This window comes from Suncus etruscus, chromosome 3 (genome assembly GCF_024139225.1).
Source record: "Suncus etruscus isolate mSunEtr1 chromosome 3, mSunEtr1.pri.cur, whole genome shotgun sequence".
NCBI classification, from domain to species: domain Eukaryota; kingdom Metazoa; phylum Chordata; class Mammalia; order Eulipotyphla; family Soricidae; genus Suncus; species Suncus etruscus.
Genome location: NC_064850.1, coordinates 40703205 through 40712143, shown reverse-complemented (window position 1 = coordinate 40712143; position 8939 = coordinate 40703205). Strand labels below are relative to the sequence as shown.

The following is an 8939-nucleotide window of genomic DNA, read 5'->3' as shown; positions in this document are numbered from 1 at the left end:
AGCACACCAGGAAACACAGGAGGCATCTGGATTTCTATTTTAGAGCGACATCCTAGAATGCCCTTCTGTTATCCATTGCCACCTTCTCAGCACTGGAGAGGCTGACATTTATATTTTTAAACATTTTTATTTTGTGTCAAAATTAACGCTCGCGTTCTCAGGTGCAGGATCCTAGCCCATGGAGCACCTGCAGAAGCAGGAATAAATTGTAAACAAAAAAAAATTTCCTGCTATTACATAAGACATTAAATTTGGAACAAAAACCCCTTGAATTTCAACCAGTTCCATTTCATCCCTAATAGCAAATGCTGAACAATGGGGACACCCATTGTCTCTTCAAAGACTTCCAAGAACAAAGGAAATTGTCCCCAAATAAAGCAATAACCTAATACCATATTAATAATAACCTTGCTTTAGTAGAGTCTTCTTGGCTTTACAAAGCATTTTTACATCTGCCATCTTGTGGGGAGGTGACTTCAGGCACAATTGTAGTTATTAAACAAAACCAAGAGTTTATTATAAGGTTATATTTGAACAACCACCAATCTACCTTGCACATCGAAGCTGGAGTTCAGCTTTCCCCAAAACAATTCTATTAAGATCACTTCTGGCTTATAAAGCACCTGAGTACTTTTCAGTGGCTCCTAAAGGAAGTCAAAGATCTAAAAGTGGCTGGACAAAGCTTTAATCTGGCCTCTAATGTTTTTTTAACTTTTTTTTTTTTTGGCTCATTTTCTGAGTGATTGTGAGATCAGTTGGAAATGAGAAACTTCAATGGCTTGTTAAGAGAGTTGGTCTATCATCAGGGGGAAAACAGAACTGGTTGAGAGCTGGAGAGATAGTACAGTGGGTTTGCCTTGCAGGTGGCCCACCCAGGTTCAATCTCAGCACAAAGTATGGTCCCTTGAACCTATTAGGAGTGATTTCTGTGTGCAGGAAGTGAGGAGTACTGCTGGATGTAAAAAGGCAACAACAACAGAAAAAAAGAAAAGAAAAGAAAAGAAAGAAAATTGAGCTAGTTCTAATCCTTTAAAAAAAGAGCTAGCCATAATCTTGGCTTTGTCACTCTGTGTATGTATATTCATTTTTTGTTGTTTTGTTGGGAGAGCACACATGGCAAGTACTCAGGGTTTACTCAGGACTCTTCATGCATGGGTCATTTCTAGCGGTGCTCAGAAGACCAAATGGGTTCCCAGGGACTAAACCTGTTTCAGTGTCATGCAAGGCAAGTGCCCTACCCTCTATACTATTCTTCAGCCCCTGTGACTCTACACTCTTAAGATAATCATTTGAATGTAAAAGGAAATCAGGAGCCATGATAGATAGATGGAGAATAAATGGGAAATAAATGTGCAAAGTTTATTGTTCAATACCCAAGAAAGAAGCATTGATGAAACCTAAGCCACTCCTATTACCACCTGCTCACACTGTCCCCTAGGCTGGGTTGCTCCTTTTCTCGCCTGCCTCCTTTTCACACTACAAATTCCTCCTCCAGGAAACACAAGTCAAATCTTCCTTTTGACCAACCATCACTGGAGGGGGAATTGGCCCTGTGTTAACCATCACCTTCTGCACAGAAATATACATCAGATTCCTCTCTCCAATCCAGTGCTTCCTCTATAGAAATAGTCCCAGATGACTTTGTATTTATGATATTAAAGAGTGAGGCTCGTAATTCAATTTGTGCAACAACCCAAGTGACTTTTCTATTAAAGCCCCAGTCAACCCTGTACAGTGAGCTTCACTTATCTGTTGTCCCTTTCCTCTATGTTTACTCCTTGGCCATGTCAGGAACATCCATGAACTGCCACCTGCAGAAGGATAAACTTTCCTGTCTTCCATCAGCCTCCTTTAGGTGATGGGTCAAAAGAAAGATAGGGGAAAAGACCAGGCCCCAAAGTGCTAGGTCATAGAAGCTCTGAGATCAAGTGACAAGCCCAGCAGTTGCCATTTTGTAAAAGGTCCTTGGGAAAGAGAAAATAATTAGTTCAAGGTCATCCTGCTCATAAGAAGCAATAGCCAATGGTCTGAGATTAGACTGTGTACTTCTAAACCCACATCCTCTGCAGAATGCAGTGATTCTCTCTTGCAATGCCTCTGCTAAGGGCATTGCTTACTACAAAGTATATGTGTTCAAATTCATATGCATGTGACTACCTTACCCCCCACACACACACGTTTCTGAGGTTGAGGTATTAGATGAGGTAAAAGTAAAGAATTTGGAGCTTCTCAGATGGAGATGTTGGGATAGAGTTGGAAGGATTCTTTCCCAAAGATGTGAAAATCCAAAGCAGTGTCAAAGGCTCATACATCTCTGTTGTTATATCCTAGCATCAAGATTCATAGATCTGAGGCCGGATAGATAGCATAGAGATAAGGCATTTGCCTTTCATGCAGAAGGTCATTGGTTCGAATCCCAGCATCCCATATGGTCCCCAGAGCCTGCCAGGATTGATTTCTGATAATGGAGCCAGGAGTAACCTCTGAGCTCTGCTGGTGTGACCCAAAAATAAAAATAAAAAGATTCATAGATCTACAGGAAGGATCTTCTTTCAAGGATCTTCTAAGAAGTGCTAAGAGGTGTTGGGGACTGCCAATATGCCTGCCAATATTTGGTCAGCTCAAACATTTCAATGCTACAGCCAGACAATATAGTACTTCTTGGGCCCAATTTCAATAGGGGGCAGAAGATTGTTTGAGCCACCAGGGCTCAAAGGGGCAATTCGGGGTAGAAAGTCAGCTTTAGTGGGGGGACAAACTTGAGGTCTCATAAATGCAAGGCCAGCTCACTGCTGGCCCCAAAAAAGGATTTCTTGATCCCCATTCGCTTCTTCTGTCAGGCCTCAAGTGTGTCTGAAGGCGTTTCTTTGTGGAGAAATTTGTCCTTCAGGGAGAGAGACATGGGCTTAAGAAATGAAGGTCAGTGGAATCAGGACTTTTTAAGGTCACCTAATACAGATCTGAGTTACAAACATTGGTTCCTAACTCAGGACTTCTCCCCTGAGACAAGATACCCTTCAGGAGGGAGAGGGACTAAGCATTAAAAAATGTTGGGCCTGAAAGATAGTACAGCATGTAAGGTGTACATGTGATTGACCCAGGTTCAATTCCAGCCATCTCATAGGGTTCCTCAAACCTGCCAGGAATGATTTCTGAGCACAGAGCCAGTAACCAGTAACCCCTGAGTATTGCCCGGTGTACCCAAAAACAAATCAAAAAAAGAAAATGTTGGCCATGAAGAGAAGGTCAAGGTGTCAAGAAAACTAAGTTAATAAGAAAAGAGGAGATACATGTTCCTCTGATAATGGAAGCAGCACCTAGCATCCAGAGAAACTAGAAGATTCTAAAACAACCTCACCCAATTTTAGCCCAAGTCTAAGTAAGACCATGGTGTTGGCCATTGTTTTAGCCCTACCTTAGCACTCAAGTTACCTTCATGCTATGAATGCATTTCTGTCAGTTCCGACATGTTATGACACACAAGTGACTCTTCCTAACCCAAAGAAGGATGAGAAGGACTAAAGCGTGACAGCAATTGGAAAAAAAAAAGTCAACATCCAGGTCTTTTACCTTATATTCTTGTTGGAATTATCTAATGCAAGAATTCTTTTTTTTTTTAGGGGAGAGCACGAATGCAGTCCCCCCACTACCACAAATTTTGCAGTCGAGTTTCCCACATTTGGGGAAATTGCAGGGGTCAGCACATACGAAGTGCAATGGGAGAGCCTTGCCCTGGGGAAACCACCTTCGTGATCATGGTATCTCCCCTGCCAGGTTAAGTATGTGTAAAAATTCTTGTACCTAGTAATCTCGTCCAGTTTTCCTGATGTAACACTAGGCATATTCAGTTATATTTTCCAAAGCTTAGAATCACATAGATATACATTACAGTTGACTTGACACCATGCTTATCTCAAACTTAGACTTCCCACTAAAGCTCTTTCTTCTGGCACAGAATCCATGGTCTCCTCAAGTCTCCCAAAGGTACTTAGAAAGCCATATTGTATCTTATCACAAACTCACCTTCCTATTATTTCTTGTTTTAAAAGATGACCTGATGACATAGTTCTGGCCAATGAAATGACAAGAGAAATCTATTGGGGGGAGGAGTTATGAAAAAAGTTTCTCTGCTTTCAAATCACAGGAAAGAATACAGATACAACTCACCACTGTCTCCACATGAAAATTGACTTGATTCTTGAATGTCAGCATCCATTGGACTACCATGACACAACAGGCCAGGAGATGGTAAACTTAGGATAGTAGAGAAGAGAGAAAAAAGGAATCTGAGTTTTTGATTCCATCATCAGTCATCAGAACAATTTTTGAGTTGTCTATTTCCTATTTTCTCTCATCAAGCAAAAGCATAAACATATATGATTAAAAGGCAGGTTTTCTTTTACTAACAGGAAAATATTCTGGTTTGTCCTCAGCTTCCACTGAGAAAGCTATTTACAGACATTGCTCTGAGGTTGGGAGAGAGTGTACAATCCCCTGACCTATGCCAATCGGTCTGTGTTCCTGTGTTTCTGGATGAGAAAAGTGATGTGAAGTAAAGTGATTCTCTGATATGCTGTCAAGTTCATGAATAGAACCAGTACAAAAATATTGATCTTTTAACTCTCAAATCAGTGCTCACTCAATTCAGTAGATCATACATCAAAGTCTCAGTTTATTTTTACCATCCTTTCTCCCAGCCTCATAGAAAAGGAAGCCCAGAATTCCCAGATTATAAACGGTCCCTTAGGACACATCTATAAATCAAAAGGCAACAAGGTTGTCTATCTCCATCCTGTTCCCCACAAAAAATAAATAAATAAAAAATAAACTTGAGAGTTTTCTTTATCCCAACAGAAATAGCAAAGTCTCTGTCATCATGCACAGGATATCATTTGCCAAAGGATGGAGACAGATTTTAGAGTCCTTCAGAATATTTTTTCCTGCAGAAAATTAATTTGGATGACTTTGTTGGCAAGCAATTTTTGAAAGGGTGCCAAAAGATGTCTGGCAATCAATCAACGGGAAGTAAAATAGACACAAATTACAGATTTTTGTCAGAAAGTAAATGTCCTGATGCCTTGTTTTTAAAAGATAAACTTGCTTCCTCAGTGAATTTGGGCAATTCGTGGGTCAATTTTGCTAACATAAGATGTAGCAAGTAGAATCTTCCAGAGCCATCCGGTTAATGAGAAGAGGCATCAGAAAAGTAGAAAAATTCTTAATGCAAAGGCAAAAATTTCTTCTCTTACTCTCATCAATCATGTTATATAGAATTAAGTATTTAAAACATTGCCCACTCTTTGATTTCTGCAGCATGGCAGAAATTGTGTCCCTGAAGTCTGCTGCCCTCTGCAGATACTTTATGACCAACCTGAGCTCATCTCTGACCAACCCATAAGCCCATCCTATAAGAGATGTAGGTATACAGGAACATGCATGCAACTCATCCCAACCCAATCATTGAAGAAAAATTAATTAACTCAGTTTAAAACATATTGATTCTATAAAAATCAATACTGAGATGTATTGAATGAAATAAGATTATTAAAACCTGATTTCACCTCCTTCAGTTGACTCTTTTGACATGGCTCCTAGGAAATGTTATATATCTCATATTCTTTTTCTACTAAATGGTGTCTAGCTAGAGCAAGATATAGTGGCCCAATAACAGCCTCAATATTCCTTTTCTAGAGCTGCCAGACCAACAAATGAATACAAATTTGACTTAAAACAACAAAAATGTATTCTTACAACTCAGGAGATAGGTGAGGGGCAAACCTGGGAGTTGTCCTCCCTCTGTGACCACTCAGTTCATTTTTTGACTCCCAACCCTCCAGAGCTGCCAGAAGACATGAGCTTGTGGCCGCTTCCCTTCATGATTGGCCTCCAACTCCACTCCAGAGCTCCTTGTCTGTCAGCCAGTGGTCTCCTCTGCCTTCTTTATAAAAGTACTTGCCATTGGCTTGAGAACTCATTGGCTCACAGTAATGGGCTCTTGTCTCCAGATCTTGGTCACAGCAGAAAAGAGCTTTTCCAAATGAGAACACATTCATGGATTTGGGGGCTCAGAACATGGATATATACTCCAGGAATTACCATTCAACCAGGTACTCTTTCTTTGGTGTTCATGATGTCCCTTAACCTTAATGATATGAGCCAGAAAGCCACAGGGAAGGCATCATCTTTCATTCTTTCCATTAGTGTCACTGATGCAGATAAAGGAAATGTCTACCTATAGATCATCCACCCAGAGTCTCCTAAATGGCAAATGCTCAGAGTGGGGTGTGGAGAAGAGGATACCCGATTCTTAGCCTGTACTGTGCTCTTCCTTGAGGTCACATTTATGCCACAACCCTATGCTATTCCCGAAGGAACAGATGTTGTAGATTACAGAGCCAGTCTGATGCTGTCTATAGTCCCACAGTGGTACACTGAGCTTCCAACTGGGTCTCTGACCTATATCTATGGCATTTTATTTTCCACTTTGAAGTTAGGTAGCATCGACACTTTTAGAGAGGCAGTAAGAACACACATTAGTTCAATTGGATTGCGTTCATTCCAGAACAAAAGCAGATATGATCTAATGGTCTATATGTTCTCCTATTGAGTATGAGGATAAAAGCATGTGTGTGTCACTACTGAGCCACAACATTTTGAAATGTTATTCTCTTTAACCAGGGTCTTCTATCTGGCCTCAGTAAGATGTAAACAACTCAAAGAGTCCTTCTCTAAACAACAGATATAAAGCAACAGCTCTGCCTCCATTTGTGACTGCATGCTTTCAGGGTCAGTCCTTGTGTCCCTGACACATAAATTTGCAATTATTTTATGTACTTTATCATTTTTGCCTCTTCCATTAAAACTTAAGGTCTAGGAATACAAGTTTTATTTTTTTTCCCATTGCTTTGAGCACCATCTGACTTGTAGAATAGACCTAATGGATGGGTAAGAAGGTAGATGATATCTGGATAAAGATGACTAAGCAGGTGGACTGGATAGATGATGGATAAGTGGATTGAGAGATGGATGGATAAAGAGATGAAAGAATGGGTAAGTAGATGATGGATGCACAGATAAATAGTTGCCTTAGATACTGCAACAGATCAAAAGATTGTGACTAATTTCATAGGTATATTATTTGAAAGGACAAGAAACCTCATGATACAAATAGGTCCCAATGAAACTCACATTAATGAATAAAATCCAGCCCCTTTCTGAAGCTCTTAGAAGTCCATGAATGGATCTTCTGAAGATCAAGGTGTGAACTCTAATTTAAGAGACCCAAAAATGCAAACTGAAAAGACCAGAGAGCATATGGCTGGCACTAACGTATGCCAAGTTACCAGGCTGGGAGGCCAAACAAAATAGTTCTGGGCAGAGAAGGAAATCAAGGGAGGGAACCACTTTGTTCTCACCCACTTTGATGTTGGTCTGATGGTTCCATCTGTGTAGTTAGAAAAACTACTTAATTGTGTGTGTTATCCTCGGAGTGGGCTCAGTGCATGAAGTTTATGAGGGGAGACACTTAATTGTATGGATAATAAATCTGCAGACATTTATGCACTAAATCAACGGTGTCAAGTGTGTTTGCTGAGGGAGCCTGGAAGGGGCCTGCAGTCGCATTTATGCTCCCTGGCCAGGCATTTCTGTGAGGAAAACTCAGCAGAGAAGAGAGAAATTCAAACTTCTGCAGGCTGTGCTTTCTGCAAAGACAGCATGAATGAGCGTGCTGGAGAATTCTAGAAAGGTGGGAAAGCATAAGATGTCACACAGAGGGCTAGAGAGATAGTGCAGAGATAAAGAGCACTTATGTTGCATGGGGATATGATCCTGGTTATCTCATACAGTTCCCTGAGCTCTGCCAGGGGCTACTGCTGAGCACAGCAACAGCAATAACCACTGAGCACTGCTAGGTATGTTTCAAACCCACCATAGCCCTTCACAAAAGGACATTATAGTGAGGCCTTGAGGTCTTTCCTCAGCACCAGAAAAAATACTAGAGAAATAAGAGGAAAATAAATTGATCAAGTGTGAGTGGAATGGGAAGAGAGAGGTGGCAGCATGGAGGACAACTCATTGTCATGTTTTGAGTTTGTTCTACACCAAACCTTGTCTTAAATGGTTTCTCTTAAATTCTACATCAACTTTCTGAAGCAACCAGTTTAGTATGTTCATGTTTCATACATTTTAGTATGTTCATGTTTCATAAGGCTTTAGAGTGGCTAAGCAGGTTTTCTTTCCTCAGGGCTCCCAAACCAGAATTAAAATTCAGACATATTGAAAGCAGAGTGTGTTCTCTTATCTGTGGCTCGATATCACTATTATAGGAAGACCTTGAATAAGTTCCACCCTCATTCCTGTTTTACACACTATGGACCATACAGCCCTTTTCCTGACAGTCACATTGGACCAAACAGAACCTGTTGGGTGGGTGTTAAGTGACACTTATTGAGAGGTGACATGTTCTTTGTTAGGGCAGCAAATATTGCTAAGCTCTGGTGAGTTGTCCTCCGAATCACGTTTTCTTTCTCTGTGAAACAGAACTGTGACTCTTGAGGTCGATGAGTTATCATGCAATTAGAATATGTCTCCCATCGGAACACTCGACACCAGGTGTCCCAATGGGCTGGGGTCTCATTAGAAGACGTAAAAGATGCAGCACTCCTGGATCTTTTCAAATTGGCAATCAGGGCTGCACTTACATTTTTGTACCAAGTGCAGCCAACTTGGTGTCGGTTCACTTTGGATTTGAAGCAGCCTATCCAAGTAAGCTTTATTTATCTAATGAAACATATGAACACAATTTTTATTGAATGCAGGGTCTGTTCTAGCCCAAGCAATGGCTTCACTGGTTTCATGTGCCCATTCTGTACCCAGATTCAATGCACTAGCAGATGGCATTACACTCCTTCTGGCCTGACATTGAGAATCCAAGGAAG

General features: G+C 40.8%; 1 non-coding gene across 1 annotated transcript; it reads right to left on the bottom strand.

Annotated features, from left to right (window-relative positions):
* Nucleotides 1–3617: 3617 nt before the first annotated feature.
* LOC126004811 (U1 spliceosomal RNA) lies at nucleotides 3618–3783 on the bottom strand. Its single transcript, XR_007494060.1, has one exon. It is a non-coding gene; the product is annotated as a U1 spliceosomal RNA (small nuclear RNA).
* Between the last annotated feature and the right edge of the window lie 5156 nt (nucleotides 3784–8939).